Genomic DNA, 24,565 nt, shown 5'->3' with positions numbered 1-24,565 from the left:
TGTTTTTTTATAAATCCTATCCTATGACAGTCCAGAAACACCCCCTGACCTAGCTCTTCAGAAGGGCCTAGGTCAAAGATCGAGACCAGACATTTCTGGGCGTGCTCAGCAGACAGTCTTTCATGCCCAGGGAGCCTGGAACTAAGGACGGCAGTTTCTATATCTCCAGTTAGGGTGGCATGAAGCAGAATTTCTAGAATTTTGATTTTGGCATATAAAATGTATTTAAATCCTTTTTTGCATATAGACCCCTCACTTTCAATTCATACAGGAATATCCAGCTGTAATAAATATGCATTATTACTCTGTATCAAGAGCTCATTCTTTGCTAAGTAGCCCCTTTGAAAGCAGAAACTGTCCAATGTAACCATGATGCTTTCAGACTGCAGCACAGCAAGCTACCTTGTAGCTGATAAACCTGAGAGCCTTAGAGGTCACAGCTAATGCAGGATCCTTAGTATTTGCATCATGGTTTTTCCTTGCTTCAGCTGAAGGATCAAGAGAGGCACTATGAAATAAAATTCAGTATCTTGGGCAAGCAACTGAAGAAATGAAATTACTATCTTAAATGTTAAACTTTGGACTACAATGTTAATTGGGGGCTTATACATTTGTTGTTTATGAACAATTATTTCTGTTTTTTTTTCTCTTTTTTTTCACCCTCTCTGGAAATAGCATTATGAGATGGCTACTAACATTATTTAGAGAGCATCTGTACAATAAATTATCTGCCTTGTGAAAGATTCCTCTTTAATGTCCCTAAATATTGCTGTCTTAAGATCCTATGTTCTTCTGCCACATTCCTCCTCCCCTCTCCCATCCCATGTATACACATATCCCCTACACCTGAAGAGAATGAACAGGAGACATTACCTGTTACGGACCTTGTATCTAAGTCAAAGTGGTTTCTTGTAGTGCGCAGTACTTACATGACAACTGTGTGGTGGAGAGTTCACCTTATAGCCTAGTATTTATTTCTATTCTTAGACTACATTAAAATGTTTCAACAAATATCAGCAATTTTTCTCTGCGCTAGGTCACACTCAACATTTCTCAATTCACTCTCAGTTCTACTTGTCATTTACTTTGTTGTATTTTACAACAAAGTAAACCTTACCTGTTTCACTGGTGTGGAGGATTTATTATCCTCATTCTCTGTTTTCATTTCTGTACCAAGTTCTCTGTTACCATTGTTACTGGTAGAGCTTTCTTGTGCTTCACTGGTCTCATCCTGTTGACACGTAGTAGCAGGGTTGCTTGATTCTTCTTCTATACTGCATTCCTCACCAGTGTCTAGATTATTATTCCATTCCTTCAGTAACTCCAAGACATGGGCTCTGGACAACGTGTTTCACCCTAGATGTAACAGTAACTTTTATTAAAGTTTGACTTCAACAAATCTAGAAACTATTACTAAAATATAACACCAGAGTAATAGCCCTATTTGTTTTAAGACCAGCACTTTCATCCACAGTCAGATAAAAAAAAAATGTTTTCCAAATGCGGGTCATCTCTTTTGCAAGCACAATCCTGCAAGCACTACTACTACTACTATTCTCCTTACTACATTCAGGAGGGAAGCAGATATCTTTTCCCCAGGACTCTTTCAACTATGGATCTCAAAACTTTGCAAAGGAATTTTAGCTCTTTCTACAAAAGTAGCAACAAGAAAATCCAGAGCTGGAGAATGGCTCTGAGATTTTCCACTGCCCATGCTTCTCCCTGTTTCTCTATCCATCAGTATTTCTTTATGTTACTGAGCAAATTAACGTGCCTAGACAACACTCCCATTTTACCTAGCCTAATCCAGAGTGGATCGTGCAACGATCTATGGGTCCAGAAGGATCAATTTTCCTTAAACTGCTGGGGCTTCTGTCCTCCCAGCTCACACTGAATGATCTGAAATAATTTTGGTTTGACTCCTTTGGCCATTCAGTAAAGCCGGCAATTATGTATCTGAAAGTTTGGAGAGAAAGCCAAGTGTATACTATATGCAAAGTTTATACACAGCTCTGAAAACTAGAATTGTCCTGTTACTTATTTCAGGGCATAATATTTTGCATTAATGCTACCAACCTTCTGATGCTCTTAGAGCACTTTACTAACAGTGGGGATAATTTTTTCTGATATTAATTAATGATATACCGTTACTAGGTAGTTTTTATCTGCACCATACAGACTGGTAAACTGCAACACAGAAAATATAGTTATAATGGCTTTTTCTGAGGTCACACAGTGGATCCAACAGAGGAAAGAGGTCACAGATGAGTCATTTTTTTTAGAGCTCTTTTCCCCCATCTTATTAGACTAGCAATTCTTATTTCAAACTCCTATTTGTTCTTTTACATGAGGACTGGTATTTAGAGAGTATTTCCTTTGCTTGAAAAACAGATAGCTGTGTACACATTCGTACCAAATACCAAGGCATAAACACTCATATCCATCAGAAAGGTAGGTTTCGATTTTGCAAAACAACCTCATCTGTTGCAGATGCACATTTACATCTGCAATTATGACAACTGTGGGCATAACTGATGACACATGTTTTAACTACCTCTTTTGCATGAATAATTATGTAGTTAAATTTGTAGTGTGCAGTGAATTGCACCCACAAAATCAGAGGCTGAGTTTAGGCCTTTTTAAAAGATACAGGCCTCACAGAGTTCCAGATAATTGTATACCACATAAAAGAGAAGAGGGGGTTTATTTCCTGACAGTTTTTAAGAAAATAGGACCATTTAAACCAATTATCTGTGTTGGCTCATTTGAACACGTGTTGGGTTTAATTCTCTAGCACTTGGTGCCAACTCCAGGTAAAAGGAACGGAGGTTCACTAGTTGACGGACTGTGTTGTTTCTGTTTCTTTTATTTCCATTTCAATTTTTTTTCTGCTCAATTTTTAGGAAGCGAACTTTAGCAGGATTCAAGACAAAAATGCAGAGATATCCAACTACTTATGGAAAATACAATAGAGTATTTTCTCCATGAACACATCTAACATAGAAGGTTTCAAGCCTGATAAGCACCTTTATTCTGTTAATCTCAGTGGCACATACACCAATTCAAAAACACCAAGGGGAAAGACAGGTTGAAGTGGTCATTTTCAAGAGCTGTTCAATGCATTAATCTGGAACATTTTAGACTTAGGTTTTAGGGGACAAAAATTCAGTTACTGTATTGGGGAAAATAAAAAACATTTAGGTAACACCAGCAAACTGAGAGCAAGAAACAGAACTGTTAATTTCTTGATTCATTATCAGACATTCAGAATCCAGTAAGCATTCCACTGAAACAATTAAAATGTTGTAGGGGTAAACAGAAGAACCTTCAAATTAGGTATGATACATAGTAAATGGTAGAACATGGTGTCTGGAAATACTAAAAACTCTTCTGATACCATAGGGAAAGTTGATGGAGCCAGAGAAAAGCCTTGATGCATACAGAAAGGTCTTAGAGTTTAAAAATAAAACCCATGTAACTACAGACAAGGCAAAAAGGAGCAACTGTCTTGCCTGGTTTCTTGATTTTTCTGTACAGAAGAAAGCTAGAGACAATGTTTTTGATTTAGTCCAGAGAAATCTTGAGTACAACCATCAGTTAAAAAAGGAGACTGATCCACAGAAATGGAAAATCTAAACATAAGATAACTAAGGTGGAATAAACTTACAAGGACAGTGATAAACACACAAGTAATTACAGATAATATAAACAAAAGGGAACTTGTGTATTAGAAAAATATCATGGAGTGCAACTGCAATTTATTTTATTGAGATATGACAGTAGAATGCATTATTTTGCTAGTAGCAAAAATGTTGAAGTGGTTTCAAGTTCCACATTTAGTGCAGAGTGAAGGTGTTTGTGTATTAAATGCACTTGTGTAGTATATATTTTAGCCCTTATCATTCTTGTCAAATGCCTGCTCTACAGAATCACAGAAAGTGATTCTCGCAAGCCATCCAGCCCAAATGACATCACTTCAGTCAAGGGAAAAAAAAGCAATGCCGTGCTCTCACCCAGCACAAGCCTTTGCCTCTAGACAAGTTTATACTGTATATCAAGCCTGGGTCTCCTGCATCTTCAGCGAGTAGTCTGACCACCAGGCTGCCACGCAAAAAGGTTGTATCTCTGCCAGCTATTGAAAGCTAGCCGTGATTTTTACTGCATTTTGTCAGGAAACTGTCTGGTTTGTCTGTAACTCGGCTCCGAACTGCCCAGCACTGCCAAGGGAGGGAGGTCTAAGGTGCACAAAAAGATCCGACTCCAGATAACTGAGAGACTTTAAGATAGGAAAGCGAGAGGCTGCTTCGTTAAAGCGAGAGCTCTAAGCAGATTTCTTTTCAGAATCATTAGGCACCCTTAGGCATCTCAGACCTTCATTGGATCAAATTTTTCAAGTCCTCACATAACTTTGGAAGCACACAAATAATTTGCAGAACAGGAACACACATGTATACTTTTTGGCTGAACTAGGGTTCTAAGTCAGGCACGAGAGGATTTGTGCTTTAGGCTTTTTGTTTGCTTGTAAAAGTCAATCTGCCCCCAAAAGAAACAAGAAATCTCACCCACTGTACACGTAAATTTTACATTTAGGGTCTTGCTTTTACTCTTCAGTCAAGCATACTCACGTAGCTGTAAATTTCACCAAAAATCACAGCAGTAGCACAGAATTCTAAACCAGAGCTCACTTTCAATGTGCTCAAAAGCTCTTCCAAGAAAAACAAAAATCAGTAGAGGAGAGGAAAGGAGGAAAAAACAACCTCACTACCTGAAAGGAAACACCACCTTCCATTAAATCAGACCTAAGAAAATATCAAATTCTCCTAGTGGGAAGTGAAGAAAATGAGGTAGAGTGTTCTTATAGTTAAAATGTATCACAATCCATACAATAAATATTAGGTAGAAAAAATGGAATAGAGCATATGTATAAAATCTAGTTTAAAGTAATTGGAAATTACAGTATCAACCCAAAATTAGTGTATCCATAAAAATGTTTATTGCAAAATAAGATTTACCCTATATTTTATGAATATTATACTCAGTATATAAGTAATACACACCTGCAGATTATGCAGAAAAAACATGTAGTGATAATACAATCTTTGTGTTTCTTAGAAACTTAAAAATATTCTGCTATCCTGTCATGTTTTTTGTTCTTATTTTTTAGCAGATGTAAAAAGTTAAATGTGTCTGGAAAAGTTTTGACTAGTATAAAGATCAGAATAATCAAAACTAGTAACAACTGCATTAATTAGTATTTCTGGTAAATAATTAATCATCAACCCTTTGCATAGCCCCTGGCCAAATCTATATATAGTCTCAAACTGACAACACATAAACCTCCAGAGGTATCCACTAACTTCAGCAGAGCTTGAGGTCATTTGTTTAGCTGTAAGTACATGGTAACTTTTAAATTAAAATTTTTGCTGTTAAAGTATTGTTCTGGAATATAAAATTGCTGCACCTACGCTTGAAATGCCAGTTTTAATCATATGGAATGACTTGTGACTTCATAAATTTTTGGTACAGATGGTAGGGATTTCCTGGTGGGAGGCTGTGGTGCCAAATGCATTTACTCCTATGCAGAAGCTCATGTGTCACATGGCACCAAGGGGTTAATTTTTTTACACGCAGAATTCTCTACATGATAATGCACTTTCATGTTCCCCATCTGGCTATTGTAAAATCACAAAGGCTGTGAAGGCACAAGCATGAAGTAGAAACTGGTGTCCTGATTTTCAATGGTAGTGAGTATCTGCAACTCCCACTGAAGTAAGACGGGAGCCACAGGTGCTCAGTAGTTCTGAAAGCCAGGCCATATTAGGACATCTTAATGATCATTCATTAAAGAATTCTGCATAGCATCACTTATCACTTTAAGTACCTGTTTCTGCTCTTTACACTCCTCTAAAAACCTAAGGTATTTACTAGAAATGGAAAAACATTTAACTACCACTTCGAAAACTGCGACATGTGATGCATATGAAAACCATAAGCAGTGTAGGAGAATGCAAATAAGACGACTGAGGGCTTCAAATGAAACAGGCAGGTGGAAGGTAGAAGGTACAGAACAAGAGCGACTGTGCTTCACACTCTGCCTACTGATGCTGGGGAATTCTTTGCCACAAGTAAATTTTTATATGAGCTTTAAAATATTTGGACAAATCAGTGGAAAAAAGTCAACCGAGCTTTATTACCACCACTCTCTTTTGATTCAGGAAACCCTGAGCAACAAAGTGACTGAAGGCTGGTATAATACCCCAGTACTGAATGCTTCTCCTGTTCTTAACCTCTAAGCATCTGTGCTTGGCCACTGATGATGTGAAAAAGACCTTTGACATTACCTTGAATGACCATTCTAGTGTTCTTAGCTCCTTATATAAAATAAATAATTTATGTCAATGAAACAAAAATTCTATTAAATAAATAAATAAATCTGTACTGTCAGTACTGAACAGAGATGGGGATGTATTCAGTAGTAAAAATGCTAAACAGATCCATCAGCATTCAAGAAAACAGATGTATTAGTTGAAACCATTTTTCAAGAAATTCATCAGAACCTTACCAGGACACCAGGCATTGCACATGCACAGTACTGAGCCCATGGGGCAAGTTCAACCAAGTACCTTCTGCGAGCAGAGCAGCTGCACACTGTGTTTGCACACAGCAGATCCAAAGCATTTAACATTGGTGCTACTGTTCTCAGGCAGTTGGCTGCCAAAGCCTCCTTTAGAACTGGAGACACAGCAACCCAAGCCTTAAAACATCACTGAAAGTCAGCTCATCCTAACATACAGATTTTTAGGAGACCAAAATGTCTCTTTGCAATTCTCTTGTAATAGAAAACACTGGCTGGTCACATAGAGAAGGGGCTGAAGCATGAAAGCAAGATCGCTGTCTGAAGCAGTGTCTCATCCAGAAAGTTTTCCCTTAAAGAAGCAGCTTAAAACTGCTAGGAGTAGATCAGCTAGAGGAACAAATGGATTCAGTGTATTTCCAGAGCTCATTTCTGATGGTATTTATTTCTGGCCAAATAATGCCTGCAGAAGCTGTCCATAACAGCAGACTTCAGAGCGAGCTCCCTGGCATAAGGGAATGCTGTCAGCAGTCTACAATGGCCATCTCTCAATGTTTAGAAACATTCAAATTGATGAAAAAATCTAAAATACAGTTCTGCATTGTAACTAGTGCTTAAAGGGGTTGCACATTTACTATGAAAGTGCAAACAGATGACACCTGATACGGGGTTGCACTTGTAAATATTTCATAGTTAAAATAACCAGTTTGCTACCTACTTCTTAAATGAAGAAAAGCATTGTAAAATAAAACCTACTGTGTCTGAAATGTTGTATAGTATGCAGAGAAGGAATGGTTTAGTGTGAACTATAGGAAGGTCTTGTTACATGCAAGTATGTTATCATATGGAATTTAGTCTCAAACTTCATGAATATATGTGGTGAAGAGTCATAAAATCACAAGGATGGTAGTTTTCCATATGAAGCAAGGACAGCATGGTACTCATAGTATGGTAGGGCAGAACTGGATGAAAGTTGTCTCACTTTTCAGGCCCTTGTAGAGTTACACATTTCCTTGTGGCTCTTCTCCCCCACACAAGAATGCACTGCAATTTTGAAAAAAAACCTTCTTGTTCAGCTCTCCTCAATTAGCAGGACAGAAGAAAGATGTATGCTAGTCCAGAATGGTTCTTTTGTAGATGAAGGTGTGAGGCAAAACCAGTGGTCCATTTTGAATAGAGAGGGTTTTTTATCCTCCTACATACCAGAATATTTTTCAATGATTCACAGGCATTTCTCTTTCTACATAGCATTGAAGCCAGCTACGGAAAAAATTAGGGCTTGCTATTGTCAGTGTTATCTTTAAGTAGCAGATATATCCATTCCCTCTGCTTTAATTTCAATTACAAAATAGTGCAACTGTTTCATCAGACAGCTGAAAGTTCAGTATTCTCACAGTGGCGTGGTCTGCAGCCCAGCCAGGAAGCTGGGAGCTCAGAGTTTTCCCTTTCCAGGACTACAATTCACTTGCCTTCAGAATGGCCAGATTTCCCTGTAGCTCAATCTTCTGTTTTTAAATTTAAAAGAATACTTTTATTATAGTAACAGGAATGTTGTGAGAATTAATTAAACCTGACCTGAACTCGTACTTTCATATTATGTCAAAACATATGGAAAAAACAGGTAAAGTTGGTTTGGGTAAGGAACATAGAGTAAAGCCTCTCCTAGTTAATGAGCTTATCAGAAGCCCATGGGATACAAGCAAAACATGTTAATGGATTTGGGTGCTTTGTATAAGGCCACTACAAGTGTTCTGTTGCTTAGGTTGTGTTTTTTTAAAATTTTCCACCCTATTGGGTTCCACCAAGGCAATACAGCATCCTTATGTACCAAGTAAGTAAGAGGTAGAACACAAGGTGAAGAAATTATATCTCCTCAAAACTCACTATTATCTGCTGGTTATCAAGCAGTTCATTAGCTGTGGTTTAGTGAGCAGGATTGACTTTCAGAAGTAGTCTCAATACTTGTTTTGCTGGAAAAAAACCCCACAACTTGATACATCTCATTTCTGCTAACAACAACTCAATACATTTTTCAACTAAGTGCTTTAATTCAGCAGAGAATATTTTACTTACAATGCTATGAAATTAGTTCATGATATCGTTTATGTCAATTTATTTTTTAACATCAATTTTGCTTTTCAGAAAATGCATACTACTTAGAAGCAAAAAAAAAAACATCAAAACTACTACATTTGTGGAATTCATTGCAATACAGTCAGCATTTCTTTTGTGAGAGCATTGTGTACTTACCAGCCTCACTAACTGTTTCCCAGAGCAGATTTTTAAAGCATGGGTCTCCCTTTCTTGTTAGTTTGAAAAGCTTTTCTTCTAAGCTTTCTATAAAAGTGTAAGAAAATCAGAGTCAGTGAACAGGTACCTACTATTTGTCACTGGTGAGGCAAAAACTATGTATTATGGGATCACTGTGAAATCAAAAAGTTCACGGGACTGGGAAAATTTCAGAACAACTCTACAAAAGTGACTCAAGTTCTGAAAAATGTGTCTCAGAGATTTAAAGGAAAAAGGTTATGAGGTTAAAAGGTGATTTAATCTTGGTCATTAGGTATCCACATAAGGAAAAGATAATTGATATTATATGGATTTTTAAAGTAGAAGCGAAAGGTTTAGCAAGATACAAGAACTGAAGGTAGAAGCTAAAAAAAAATTAAACTGAAAACAGTATTTTGCTATTCTGTGACTCACTTATCCACATCACTTGGCTAACTGAAAGCTAACCTGTTGCCACCACGTGCAGTATTTCCACCACAGAAATTTTGTTTACTGCAAACGCTTTATAGTTACCATTTCTTTTGATTTCATATCAAAGTAATATTTTCCATTAAACAGTTCTGTCCTAGCAACCACTACCTTTCAGTAATAAGAACCATCATTAATTCGTGTCCCACTGTTTTTAGACTAGTGAGTTAAAACTCCGATGAGTTAATAACCATCACAAGAACTGAAACAACAGCAACAAGAGAAAACAGACCACTCTCAATTTAAGTATTTAAGCCCCAATCAGCTGTCTTCCTAAAAAACAGGTTTTGGATCAAACACAGGTCACTGACTCAGTATAAGAATTACTAGATACGTTTCATTCTGTAGTTTTATTTTATATAAGAACTCAGTTTAGTCGTAGATACTGGTTGCTTGTTTCCCTGAAGTCGTGTACTGCTGTTCAAAATGGGATAAACTCAATTCCAAGTTCTTATAATATATGAAATATGTTTCATTCTCAGTCTAAGTTGCTATTCTTCGTTGAATAGCAGTAAATTAAAGCAAGTGTGATTCATAGAAAAATATAGAAGTGTATAATATCCTTTTACTGCTACAAGAGATGTATTTTTCAGAACAAAAACATAAATCAGAAAATACTATGACAAAACAAAACGTCATTTTTAATTTTTCACTTTTTGTTCTGATATAAAGCTGTATCTCCTTTAGCTACTAGTGTGAACATTGCCTTACTTGGCCTAATCTAAACGAAGGTATCAGTAGAAATAGGACAATAAAAAAGCAAAGATATCAGAAATGTCAGAAACATTTTAAGACATACTTATAAGTGTACATATTAAGAGTATACAGGTTCATAAAAATATACCTTGACTGCATTCTTGCCTTGTATCTATTTATTGTTTTTTTGAGTAAAATATTTGAGTAAATGTGGCATCTGAATGTCTGTAAATTCAACTTACTCTTTCCATATCATCTGTTTCCTTTATGCCAGTTCTATTCCTAATGATGTGGTAACAATAAAAAAATGTAACATATATGAAAATAAAACAAATGCATTCCTAAAAAACTTGTGTCAATATCAAACCCCGTGTTTAAACTTACTTTGTATTTGGTTTCAGTGACTATTACAGTTTACCAACAGAAGTATTAACCCGAAACGTCAACTGTAAATGTTTATTAGACAATATACTTTGAAAGTAAATATTGATCTGTGTTCTAGTAATCACATAATGAATGAAAAACAGATCATGTGATCTGTGTTTTCAATTAAAACTAACACAGATTAAATTTCTAATAGATTTTACACCATACTATTCATGTACAACTGACATGCAAAAATTACATAGCAAATATTTTCAAGAAATTAATACATCTGTTTGTGGCCATTTAAAACAAAAAAGCAGCTAGCTTCATCAAATAAATTATTTGCATCAAATTATGTTTTTAATTCTACTCCCAAAACACAGAAGTAGCTACTGAAAATGTAATTGTCACATCCTAGTGAAGGATGCATGTCACTTTATATCGAAGTAAAATATTCTGGAGTTTCCTTCAGATGGCATTCATTTTTAATTTTAAGGTAAAACATAAAATTAATATTTTAGTGCATTTTCCTCAAAACTTTTAATCTCAAAATGTCTTCAACAAAAATTGCTGGTTTCTTTTATCCTCCTATCTCCTTCCCAGTCTCCCTCAGGACTTAAATCCACATGGAACTCAATATAAAGAACAGAAAATAGGAAGAATGCGTTCATTTCAGGACACGGTACTGTAAGTATTGGCTGGTGACAATGCCCATTATTGTGTTATGCACAGATAGGACTAAATTCTTTCCAGACTAAGGCAGTGACAGACAACAGATAACTTCAGCTAAAGAAATCAAGTTAAGTAGGTGAAATGTGTCACATGGAACTTTGAAAATCTGTGGAGAAATTTTCTGTGCCTTTAGAAAGGAGCAAAGAGTACCACATTTTTCTTAATAGGTTTCATATTGCTTCAATGTAGGAAGTAATTTATTAGGCATCCTAGACTTCTTTAGTTGCACAAAGGTTTTCAAGAACTATTGCAGGAGCCAGAGCCTCTGAGCACACTTGGAAGAATGAGCAAGAAATCCAATAGCGTAGGTTGCACAGGAGAAAGAAGCCCCTGACCCTTTCCTATTAGAGAGCAGTATATGGGCCATACTCTCAGAGCGTGACGGGCAGCAGGAGTCTTGCTAGTCTAGTCTTTCAATTTGCTAACATAGTTTTGTATTTTAATGGATCTCCTTTTCTGTGGTTACTATTGTATATGTTTCTATTACTAAATGTTAAAATAGAAATTAAATGGAAAGCATAAAGTACACCCCAGTTTAAATTACATATAAAAATCCATCACTCTGGCATTGGCCCATTATGCAGAGGCAACCCTGTGCATTAACATTCATGAAAATTGAGTTCATGAGTCACCTCAGGGCTTATGCTCTCCATATAGGTAGAGACCGAGCCTGTCGTGGCAATAATACCCTTGGTACCAAGATGGAGCGTGCCATCCTCACTGCAAAACGAGCTCTGGCAGTTAGCACATTACTGGGGAGGCAGTCGCTGTAGCCTGGAAGGGTCAAAGCTGTGATGGTAGCAATAATGGCTGTAACAGTATCTTTAAGCCCATTAGAGGAGCACCAGGAGCACAAGCTATTATTCAGGGTGGGAAGAAAAGTAATTTGCAAAAACAGAATTAAAATCAGGAGATGATCTTATGGCTTTTGTATTACTATTTTCAAATTAAGCAATAAAAAGAAGTGTGAATTGTATTCTATTAATTCATACACAGTATTCTTATTCTTGCGTAGTCAACACAACAAGGGGTGAATTAATGTTACTTTGTTCTGACACTGTTGTGATTACAAAATGCTAATTTAAAAAATATTTATATTGCTAATTAAGGAAGAAGGTGAGAAGTCCTAAGCTCCCGCTGCAATCAACACAGTTCACTGCTCTGAATTTTACAAGTTCTGAGCTGTGAATTGTGCTGATTACAAGCACTGCTCTGGATTCTTATTAGCCAGTCAAACCATCCAATTTCTACCAACCATTTCATAATATATTCTATTGTATTATGTTGTGCAAATCCTACTACCATGATGCAAACATTAATAACATGAAGAACAACAACAAAACTCATTCTGTATCAGCATAAAAACTACCCATGGATTTTAGAAATAAAAATAAATAAATAAAGGCAATAAAGCTATGAACACTTCATCATGCTGACACAAGAGGAAAAGTGAGCTAATTGTACAGAAAAGAACTGAGGAACAAAAACAAAGTGGAAAGAAAAAACAAACAAAGAAAATCCAGAAAAGAAGTGGTTAAGAAACTCTGTGCCTGTGTCTGCATGCTCATGTACTAAGTCTTAAGTTATAAAAGAACTCAGCTGTGTGCAACAAAAGTAAAACAATCACAGGACGGAAATAATAAGAAATGAAATGGCAAGTGGTAATGTTCTAAAACATTGACATTAAAGCATCACCTGGGGGCAACTGAGAAGAAAAAGACTAAAAGTGGGGAAAAAAAACATGCAAATACATTATGAAAGGAAAAAAGTCCCTGCACATAATGTGACAGTTGCATAATTCTCAATTTTAACCGCATCATATGAAGGGTAACTTATGTACTTTGCTACAATTTCTTTTTAATTACTGGGGTACCTTTTTATATTATTTAGCTAGTATAGGCTATAGGATAAGATTTTTCAGTGAGAAATTATTATTTTGTAACTAAGGCAAATGTTATAAATTATGAAAGACTTCAAAAAAAATATGCATGTGCTCCTACAAATGTAAAATTTCATTTCTTCCTTTAATAACAGCAGACTAATAAACTTTCAAAGGACGCAGATAACCTGTACAGGGAGACCTGGCAGCCCTCGAACATCTCAGTTACAGTTACCACAGGCTGGGGTGAAAAAGAAAAGCCCTTACCCACTTGGGATTTGACCAATAATCTGTAAATCAATTACTAAGTTCTCCTATATAGATCCAGCCAACATATGAAAAAGAGAGGCCTGAACTCTCCGTTCAGTTTTATGGTGTTACACTGCAATATTCTGTAATTTTCTGTTATTTCAGGATTATAAAGTGGTTAATAAATCAAATACTCAATTTTTAACACGGAACTGTATCTGTTACTTTATTTTGTATAGAAATTTTTAATGTTTACATACAAGCAATTGTAAGAGTTCAGTCTTTTGTGAAGGTTTAGCACACACGTATATTTTTTCTTTCAGTGCAAAACTGTAAGTACTTGTATTATAAATGGGTCTGTACAATTTATATTACTTTTACAAGCTACTTACAGCATGTACATAATGACACCTATGCTCTAAATGTCACACTGTTGGCTGTAGTCATAGGCACTGATAACTTCTGGGGCTGCCAACCAAGCAGAAAAAATAGTATTAATAATACAAAAAAAAACTTTTAAATGCTTAAACACAAAGCATGAAGAATGTGCTGATGTGGTATAATTTATTCCCGTATGTAAAGAGGAACAAACAGCAGATGTTTAAATGAATAATGTACAGACCTTAACAATTCATGCTGATGTGTCCTCACTTTTATCATTTAGCTCTTAAGGGGGTGGTGACATTGCAACACTAGCTGTATGATTAAACTTAGTATTCCTTTTCCCCACAATAAGTTATTAAAGCAGTATTCATAACACACTGACTTGAAGTACTGCAAGACACCATATGAACTTTTATTTTTCTCCCAGATATAAGGGTAGTACATAAGAACACAGGGTTTTTGCAAAACACAAGAGCCTCTGTTTGCACATATTAGCTTGAATACATCATATGATAAACAAAATCAGTGCCAAAATACTCTAAAATAAAAATTTTCAAACTTATTTACTTATATCCTAGATTAAAACTTCACAAATTATAATCTAATCACTTTATATTATTTCAGTGACATGTCAAAAAGATGCTGCTTTAGTGATATTTTACCTACTGTATCATGGGAGATGTGGTTGTGAGTTCACATCAAAAACTATGGTTTTTCACTTCCAGAATCAATTAACGTGACATACTTGGCCCCAATAAGGAATAGAAGATAAAAACCTTCATGCAACAGAAAAGGAGATTGACAGAGACTATTTTATTTGGTGGTGTCCCCCCAAATCAATAAGCTTGGTTAACTTGTCATCTCAGGTTTTTTATGTTTTAGGTAGGTACCAAGCTTCAGATATCTAATTATTATGTCAAGGAACTTAAAATGGTTAACTTTTTTTCGGAGAGCTTTAAACTAGATTCGAAGGGGGATGGGGTAGTAGCTGGGTTTGCACCACTGGGGCAACGCTCTGGTGTTGAGGTAGACCAGGAGGCCTCCCATCCCCCTGGGGTGAAATCGGTGTGCTCAGCTCGCTCCCTGAAATGCCTGTACACCAATGCACGCAGCATGGGGAATAAACAGGAGGAGTTGGAAATCCGTGTTCGGTCGGGGGGCTATGATTTAGTGGCAATTACAGAGACTTGGTGGGACGCCTCGCATGACTGGAATGTGGTCATGGATGGCTATGTCCTGTTCAGGAAAGACAGGCCACTAAGGAGAGGTGGTGGAGTTGCTCTTTATGTGAGTGAGCAGCTAGAATGTATTGAGTTCTGCCCAGGGGCGGATCAGGAGCGAGTTGAGAGTTTGTGGGTGCGAATTAAGGGGCAGGCTGGCAGGGGTGATACTGTTGTGGGTGTCTATTACAGGCCACCGGATCAGGATGAGGAGGGGGATGAGGCCTTCTACAGGCAGCTGAGAGCAGTCTCGCAATTACAGGGCCTGGTTGTTGTGGGGGATTTCAACTACCCTGATATTTGCTGGGAGGCCTACTCAGCCAGCCATCCCCAGTCCAGGAGGTTCCTCCAGTGCATTGATGATAACTTTCTGATGCAAATGGTGGATGAGCCAACTAGGAGAAGAGCGCTGCTGGATCTTATCCTCACTAACAAGGAGGGTCTGGTTGAAGCGGTGAAGGTTGAGGGCAGCCTTGGTTGTAGTGACCATGAGATGGTAGAGTTCAGGATCTCATGTGGCAGGAACAGAATAGCTAGCAGAATCGCAACCCTGAACTTCAGTAGGGCCAACTTTGGCCTTTTCAAGCAATTGCTAGGGGAAATCCCATGGGACAGGGTACTAGAAGGTAAGGGGGCCCAAGATAGTTGGTTAGCATTCAAGGACTGCTTCTTCCGAGCTCAAGATCAGAGCATCCCAACAGGTAGGAAGTCAAGGAAGGGTACCAGGAGACCTGCATGGTTAAACAGGGAACTGCTGGGCAAACTCAAGTGGAAGAAGAGGGTGTACAGATCATGGAAGGAGGGGCTGGCCACTTGGGAGGAATATAAGTCTGTTGTCAGAGGATGTAGGGAGGCAACTAGGAAAGCTAAGGCCTCCTTGGAATTAAACCTTGCAAGAGAGGTCAAGGACAACAGAAAGGGCTTCTTCAAATACATTGCAGGTAAAGCCAACACTAGAGGCAATGTAGGCCCACTGATGAATGAGGTGGGGGCCCTGGAGACAGAGGATAAAAAGAAGGCGGAGTTACTGAATGCCTTCTTTGCCTCTGTCTATACTGCTGGAGGCTGTCCTGAGGAGCCCTGGACCCCTGCGGCCTCAGAAGAAGTCAGGATAGAGGAGGAATCTGTCTTGGTAGATGAGGGCTGGGTCAGGGACCAATTAAGGAATCTGGACGTCCATAAATCCATGGGCCCTGATGGGATGCACCCGCGGGTGCTGAGGGAGCTGGCGGAAGTCATTGCTAGGCCACTCTCCATCATCTTTGCTAAGTCGTGGGCAACGGGAGAGGTGCCTGAGGACTGGAGGAAAGCGAATGTCACTCCAGTCTTCAAAAAGGGCAAGAAGGAGGACCTGGGTAACTATAGACCGGTCAGCCTCACCTCCATTCCCGGAAAGGTGATGGAACAACTTGTCCTTGGTGCTGTCTCTAGGCACATCAAGGATAGGGGGATCATTAGGGGCACTCAGCATGGCTTCACCAAAGGGAAGTCATGCTTAACCAACTTGATAGCCTTTTATGAGGACGTAACCCAGTGGATAGATGATGGTAAAGCTGTGGATGTGGTCTATCTCGATTTCAGTAAAGCGTTTGACACGGTCTCCCACAGCATCCTCGCAGCTAAACTGAGGAAGTGTGGTCTGGATGATCGGGTAGTGAGGTGGATTGTGAACTGGCTGAAGGAAAGAAGCCAGAGAGTGGTGGTCAATGAGACTGAGTCCAGTTGGTGGCCTGTGTCTAGCGGAGTCCCGCAAGGGTCGGTACTGGGACCAGTACTATTCAATATATTCATTAATGACTTGGATGAGGGATTAGAGTGCACTGTCAGCAAGTTCGCTGATGACACAAAACTGGGAGGAGTGGCTGACGCACCGGAAGGCTGCGCAGCCATTCAGAGGGACCTAGACAGGCTGGAGAGTTGGGCAGGAAGAAACTTAATGAAATATAACAAGGGCAAATGTAGAGTCCTGCATCTGGGCAAGAACAACCCCATGTACCAGTACAAGTTGGGGGCAGACCTGTTGGAGAGCAGCGGAGGGGAAAGGGACCTGGGGGTCCTAGTGGACAGCAGGATGACCATGAGCCAGCAGTGTGCCCTTGTGGCCAAGAAGGCCAATGGCATCCTGGGGTGTATTAGAAGGGGTGTGGTTAGCAGGTCAAGAGAGGTTCTCCTCCCCCTCTACTCTGCCCTGGTGAGGCCGCATCTGGAATATCGTGTCCAGTTCTGGGCCCCTCAGTTCAAGAAGGACAGGGAACTGCTAGAGAGAGTCCAGCGCAGAGCCACGAAGATGATTAAGGGAGTGGAACATCTCCCTTATGAGGAGAGGCTGGGAGAGCTGGGTCTCTTTAGCTTAGAGGAGACTGAGGGGTGACCTCATTAATGTTTATAAATATATAAAGGGCAAGTGTCATGAAGATGGAGCCAGGCTCTTCTCAGTGACATCCCTTGACAGGACAAGGGGCAATGGGTGCAAGCTGGAACACAGGAGGTTCCACATAAATATGAGGAAAAACTTCTTTACAGTGAGGGTGACCGAACACTGGAACAGGCTGCCCAGAGAGGTTGTGGAGTCTCCTTCTCTGGAGACATTCAAAACCCGCCTGGACGCGTTCCTGTGTGACATGGTCTAGGTAATCCTGCTCCAGTAGGGGGATTGGACTAGATGATCTTTCGAGGTCCCTTCCAATCCCTAACATTCTGTGATTCTGTGAACTTAGTGGTTTGATAATACCTCAACTGGTAAAACAAGACTTTAAAGGAGATTCTTACCATTAATATTGCCAAACTGGCCAAAACTACAGTATTGTCTCATTTTTAATCAATCATTTTGAAAACATTTTAAACCAGCAGTAATTCATGCTATTAACATCCTGCGAAAACTTGCAAACTTATATAAGTTTATATCCTTATATACATATCCTACACAAAATGAAATTACTGAATCAGGAAATTGCTGTTACTTTTACAATTTTTTTAGTTAATAAACCAGTCTTGTTAAATTGTGAACTTCCACAAGTTTTACACACAAGAAGGGAACATACAAAAGATGGAAATAAGAACAAAAGGAAAACTGAAGCATAGAGGGGCAAAATCAGAAAGGAAAAATGAGGAGCAACTAACAAGGGACGTAACTAAAAATGAAATATTCTTGTAAGTATATGAGTAGTAGGAAGATGATGAATAAAGAGGCTGGTATTTTATTCAACCAAGAATGCAATTGATAGATGATGCTCAGAAGGCAAATGTATTTAATGTCGTCTTACATCAATCTTAACCAAAATGTCAACTGCAAGCAGTGGATAGCACAATCAATATCAATGACAAAGGGGCAAGACCTCAGTTTTTTACAGAGAAGCAAAAGGTTAGCAAGTACTTAGGTTGGAATTTTTAAAATCAGCCATAACCGATAAAATTCATTCTAGAGTACTTTAAAAACTGACAAGACTTTTCAGAGCTATTAGTTGTTCAAGAACTATTAGTGGAAGGCAGGTAAAATACTTGAAAACAGAAAAAGGCAATCACGGTATCTATCCACTGGCAGCAAAGAATTACAGATGCGTCCCATTAATTTTAATCCCCAGGAAAATACTGGAAATAATAACCATCTAGAAGAAAACAGAGAGGTAAGTAACAGCCATTATGCACCTGTCAGGATCAAATCTCCAAGTAGCACAGGTTGACAGGCTTCAGGGTTAGAGGAGGAACACTAAATACTACATACCTCTCTTTTAGTAAGGCTTTTGAAACTGTTTCACATAACTTTTTTCATAATACTCTCTACGTTAAAATATCACAGGAACAATGCACAGATCCTTATAAAAAGTGCTTCTCAGAAAACAAATGTAACTTGTTCATTGTCAAAGAGGAAGGTTGCATCAAGGGATGTTTTGTAGGTGTCTGTCCTAGGTATGATACCATTATATTGATGACCTGGATGATCCAAGAGAGAACACACTTATTAAATCTGAAGGCAACATCAAGCCAGGAATGACTGTAAGTATATTGAAAGACAAGCTCAGAATGCAAACACAAGGAGAAGAGCTGGTCAGGCAATGGCTCAAGGACTGTTGTGAATAACAAGCTGAACATGAATTAACAGTTCCAGCGTTCCAGACAATGCCTCGTCAAGGCAGGATTAGCGTAAAACTGCCACTCTAGTACAAAACCTCGTTATACACACATGCTCTTTCTGAGGAGGCCGAGGCCAACACTCCTGCTCTTGTCTGGGTTAGAAGCCTATTTAAATATGCCAGGTGAAAAACAGCCCAATGGCCTGATACCCAGTGCTTACCTCGTGTCCTTTTATGTGGACTTCAGAGTCCTTAAATAAATTTCAAAAAGACAGTCGTCTCTTGCGTTTTATACACAAGCCTCAGGTCTGCAGTGCATACAAAACAATCCTTCCACTCAGCCCAGCACTGGTGAAGCATCAACTAGATATTGTGCTCAGTTTTTTGATGTAATAGGTACCAAATAGAGCACGGCAAGTCGAGCGCAAAGATCAGAAATGCAGGACAGGACTGAGAAAATTCATTCTGTTTAGTCTAAGGAACAAGAGACCAAGGGAGAAGCATGGTATCAGATTGCTGAAAACAGGAAGGTGGCTACCTGTTCTTCATATCCGTGATGGATAGGGCAAGAACTAATAGTCTGAAAATCATAGAATCACAGAATCATAGAATGGTTTGGGTTGGAAGGGACCTTAAAGATCATCTAGTTCCAACGCCTCTGCCATGGGCAGGGACACCTTAAAATATGAAGCACAGTTCCGACCTTTTCCTTAGCCCCATGCATAGGCTCCCACCACGTCCCTTAGGTAAGCTTTAGCAATTATGTGGCTGCAAGTGAGTTAACTGAAAAATTAGTATGAAAAAAGTGATTAGATCATGGCCTGTAGGTATAAGTTTAATCTGATTTCCAAACTGAAGGTTCAGGGCAGACAGGAGGAAAAATTTCTGGGAGGATAATGAAACATCAGAATAGAGTGCCTGGAAAGATTACAGAGTCTCCATTACTGGAGTTCTTTAAGTGCACTTTACACAAATATTCATCAGAAATTACTTAAGTATAGCTGCTTCTTTCTTTGGACAGAGAAATAAATCAAACGACTCAAGGCCCCTTCCAGTGTTGAGACTGTATCTTTCTGTCAAGATTAGTAAATTGGAAAGTAATTTCATCCCATGCAACCCCCTCGCTAAAAGTAGTATTTAATACTACTACTATTTCATCAATCAACATGTCAGGAGGATATATTTTATCTTCCTTCAAAATATTATCTTCCCAAACTGAACAATATAGGAAAACCCAAAATTATGCTTCTTAAAATGAGTATTATATTAAAGTACATAGGCTCTAAGGAACGTAGCAAACAGAGTTCTGTACCATTGATTTCTCCCACAATGAATTACTGAGTTGTCCACAATCTTCAGTGTCTGAAATGCTTCTCAACATGGACTTTTCTACCCAAGATAGTACCTTCATGATCCAATAATTCAGCTCTACAAGGTTACTTTAGAAGATGCCTACATTTTCACAGTAACTACTACTAAAACAGCAAATCAGTAATTGATAATTAGCATATAATTTATTAAGCATCAAAGACTCTTTTTTTCAATAAAAAGAAGGTGTAAGCATATGGCACGTTGTGTTTAGGTAGCAAATATTCATTAATATCAGAACTCTATAATATATTTGTATTTCAATCAAAGCACAGTCTAAATAGGCTTTTTTTCCTAAATTACTAATAGATTTACATTAAATTGAGAATATTCCTAATTTAAAAATTAATTACATCTTACAGTGCCTGCTGGCTTCCTGTAACTAATGGCTTGGGACTATAGTCATGTAGATCTAGATGAACAAGGTACGGTTACTTTAAGAATTTTTTTTTAATTGACCTAGAAATATACTTATTTTTTTAAAAAAATTCTTTTTCAGCAGTGGCACTTAGCTTCCAAAATTATTTTTTTCCCCTAATAACACCATTTAGTAGCTCACTTCAAAAGCTGCTAATGGGTATCAAAGTCAAGTCTCTCAATAATACCTGGATATTAAAACCAGTTCTTGAAGCAGAACTGCTACAATTATCATCTTACCTTTATGTTTAATTTCATTTGCTTCATTGATGTCACTGCTTTTAACTAAGATGTTCACAGATATCTACAACTGGAAAACAATACCTGCCAAGAGAGAGTAAGAAATAAAATGTTATCATTTTATTGTGATAAAGTGAAGATATTCTGACAGAAATGTTTTAAATTCTTTTGATTGAGTAATTTCTTTGAGCAATCCCAGTGCATTTTATTCTGAACTACTGGAAGCCTAACCAAAAGCATCTTTCCCATTTCATCCAGGAAGTCATATAAGTATTTCAAATTTTCAAATCTCATTCCTCCCCACAATCCTGTAATAAAAGAAAAAGTTCATATAGGTTCAGTCTTCAATGTCAGTAGATCACCTGACACCATCTAACAGAAAAGTAGGGTTTATGTTATATAATTATCAAATTTGCACATATTTTCGTACCTGCAGTTCATTTTTGTATCCAAAACTAGTAGAAGTTTCTGCCCTTTCAATGAGTACACAGAAGAAACAAGGTTCTAGACAAGGCACCATTCCATAATCCCATATATCTCTATGGGAAAAAAGATAAATGAAGGATATCATCAGTGGGAATCATCAACACTGTAACAGAGAGATTAATAACTTCTGTGTAAAAACCTCCAGAATTATTCACAATCCTACACTATCTGCCAATCCTAAATTTTTGGCTGGATAATTAACTCTGTTGTGGACTGTACAGAATTGTAACGTTCCTGTGTGGTGGATGAAAATGCCAATGTTACTGAATCCTAAATGCAACACGTACTGTTAAGAAGTACCAGAAACAATCCACTTCTGCTTTTTTACCTCCTGTAATAGACTATACACTAAGCTACTAAACTAAGGTAATGTTATAATGCAAAGCAGTTGCAGGTTAGGAAATAATAATACACGTTATTACCCATAGCTCGTACAGAAAAAGAAATAAAAGAAAAATTGTAACAGGTATTGCATCTGTAAGAAAAATAAAGTTCTAAAAAAGCATTCATGTAGTATATTTTACCTTTTCTTTACTGGACTATTTTTCTCCTATGAAATAAATAATAGATAAGAACAGCAAATCAGTAACTGTTGTTAAATGTACACTCTAAATCAATTAACATATGGGAGAGACAGAGGAACTTAATTACCATTTCTGTGAAGACACGCTATTGCTGAAGCAAGACTGAATGACGTGCCTTGTCTCATTTTCTGTAAAATGTCCTTTGCTACAAAGAATTTTTAAAGTTCTCCGTCCTCACACAGCTCCATGACAAAATACATCTGCTAATATTAATAAAGAGAGAATGTAATGATTTTATTATTTCTGAGTTTAGTTTCTTTTAACATAACAATATATAACTAATAGCAGTGCTCCAGCTGCAGTGATGGCCTAGAACCCCAATGCACTTAGTATTTTATGAACAGAAGGCAAAATACAATTGTCCTGCCACAAATATTGCCAGTGTTTACTCTCAAGTTTTCAAAACATATACATTTAAAAAATGTATAAAAATACTATAATTTCAAAACAAGGACTAAGTATGGGTTTAGCTTAAAGCCTCTTCCATTCAATGCATTATCAACAGCTTTTACAGAAAGCCTAAGAAAGTACCAACATTTGAAAAAATATAAAATGCAACTTTTCAGCAACTAGGGATGAAAACTATAATACATTACTCAAATGAGACTTCTGATCAATTCAATACCCCAAGAAAAAAAGCTACACTTACAGCAAATATTATTTTACATGTGTTACTGCAATATTTGTAATATGGTGTTATCATCATAAAGTCCTGAGATCTTTTCTGTTCAGCTCAGCAATAACACCTTCCAACAAGTAATGCAGTAAGTTAAAGACAGAATAGTAGTAATTTAACCTCAAAATTAAGATTTCCGCCATTCTTCAGCTTTATAACAATTTCTGAAACAACAGACCGATAAAAAATTGAAAGACTGCTTATGGGCTGATGTTTCCCCTTGCTAGAAATGCTATGTACACACAAGAGGACCACTTTCCTTGTAGAGCACTACAGCAAACAAGCAGAGGAAAGAAACAACCCTGTAATTTTCATGGTGACTGTATTTAATTACTGTTGCAATAGTTCTGAATAGAATAGAGGAAAAAAAAAAACAAACAAAAAAGAGATGAGAATTGGAAGAAGGAAGAAATGAAAACCTAGGCTGTAGTAATTGCCTCTGCCTATCAGAGACCATCAAACAAAGCAGGCTTAGTCAGGTATTTCCCTTGACATAAACTGGTTTTGTACTCTCTTGAACCGCTAGTTTGTATTTCTGGCAAGAGTGGCTTAGCAGGAATTTAGAGGAAAATAAAATATTTATATTGCCACAATGTTTTGGTCAAGAACAGTAAGATTTGTGTCAAATGATAAAATTGTTAAATAAGATATATGATGAGTTACCATGGAATAGAGATGGTTCTTTCGTTTGTTTGTTTTTCAGTCTACCGATGCTAGTGCGGCAATTAATGAAATCTTACCTTTGGTGTCTCAAACATCACTTCTAAGTGTATTATATAGTCAGGGTTCACTCTTTAAGATGGTCACCTCCTGTTCAAGTAGCTCCATGGCAGAATTTCACCCTTAGTTATGGATGGGAAACACATTTTACAAACATCACAATATTATTTTTTTCAACACCAGCAATCTATTTTTAAAAAAGCTACAGGACGTATTAAAGAAATTAATAGCTCTTACATTCAGAAATATAACTACCATACCAAGTAAATCCTAGTGTATTGCAGGATTGCTTCCATTAATCTAATAAATTTGGCCCATAACATCATACACTTTTAAATACACAATTCCGTGAAACATTCTATAAGCCTTCAAGTTTGAGTAGTGTGACAATGGTTGTGATTGTATACAACCATTTTCACACTATCCAAACACTCCATGTGAAGCAAAAATAAAAAAGACTTTACTTAAATAGAATAGGTGATGTTTAATAAGCGTCTAAAATGAACACAAAATAAAGGTGTTGGGGCAATGGAGTTAAACAAAATGCAATTATTCACCCTAGAAGCTGGCAAGCTCAGTGAAGCTAATACCCATGATCTCACAAATGTATGAAGACGACCAAATGAGCAAAAGATTATTTTACAGAGCACCAGGAGCCCAGTACCCACCAATAACATGATGGATTTTGGTGTGGTATCAATAAGATGAAATAATTCAATCTACCCTACATGAGGGTATCCTATTTAAACATAATCATACCCAGTGTTACCACAGCCGCCATGTGCTAACAGCCACCAAAGCACAGTATTTTTCTAACCTGTTAAATAAACTAAAATTTAGAAGAATTTATTATTGCCAATTTAACAGTTTGAAAAGTTTAGAATATTAAGAGGAATAAAACAATGCATCTGAATTTTCACCTTGTAAATTGCGAGTTTCAGGATTCATCTTGCAGCCACAAAACTTCAGGCATGAAGTTGAACTGCTGTATTCATACTGACCTGTGAATGTAACACTTTGTGTTCCTCATTTATACCTTACTTGACTTTAAAAATTAAAATAAATACTTAAAAAAGAAACACCTTTCAACTGCATATATTCTTTGATCAGATTTGGTTAGTTTGGAATCTAATATGCAAACATGTTT

Source organism: Nyctibius grandis, chromosome 4 (assembly GCF_013368605.1).
Source record: "Nyctibius grandis isolate bNycGra1 chromosome 4, bNycGra1.pri, whole genome shotgun sequence".
In the NCBI taxonomy this organism is placed as follows: Eukaryota; Metazoa; Chordata; class Aves; order Nyctibiiformes; family Nyctibiidae; genus Nyctibius; species Nyctibius grandis.
The sequence above is the reverse complement of the archived record's forward strand: the minus strand, read 5'-3'. Positions refer to the sequence as shown.